Genomic DNA, 288 nt, shown 5'->3' with positions numbered 1-288 from the left:
TTTTCTTTTTTCAGTATCATATAATATGTAATACATGTTATGTAATGTATAACAATGTATATTTGTAATGTGTATAATACATATTTGTATTTATATATAAATATAAATATTTTCAAATGTATGCAACTGTTATATTGAAAGGTACGTAACTATCACATTTTAAATATTTATATTTATCACATTATAAATATTTATATTTATATAGGTTATATATTACATATGTAAGATATATAAAACCTATAAGTAATATATATCCTATAATATAAATACATGTATTACATATATATA

At 15.6% G+C, this 288-nt stretch overlaps 1 protein-coding gene across 1 annotated transcript in view; it reads left to right on the top strand.

Annotated features, from left to right (window-relative positions):
• Window positions 1-288, top strand: part of ARSD (arylsulfatase D) — a 26722-nt gene that overhangs the window by 12302 nt on the left and 14132 nt on the right. The gene's annotated exons all lie outside the window — the stretch shown is intronic.

Source organism: Colobus angolensis, unplaced genomic scaffold (genome assembly GCF_000951035.1).
Source record: "Colobus angolensis palliatus isolate OR3802 unplaced genomic scaffold, Cang.pa_1.0 Scaffold587, whole genome shotgun sequence".
Lineage (NCBI taxonomy): Eukaryota > Metazoa > Chordata > Mammalia > Primates > Cercopithecidae > Colobus > Colobus angolensis.
This window is presented reverse-complemented; position numbering and strand designations above follow the sequence as displayed.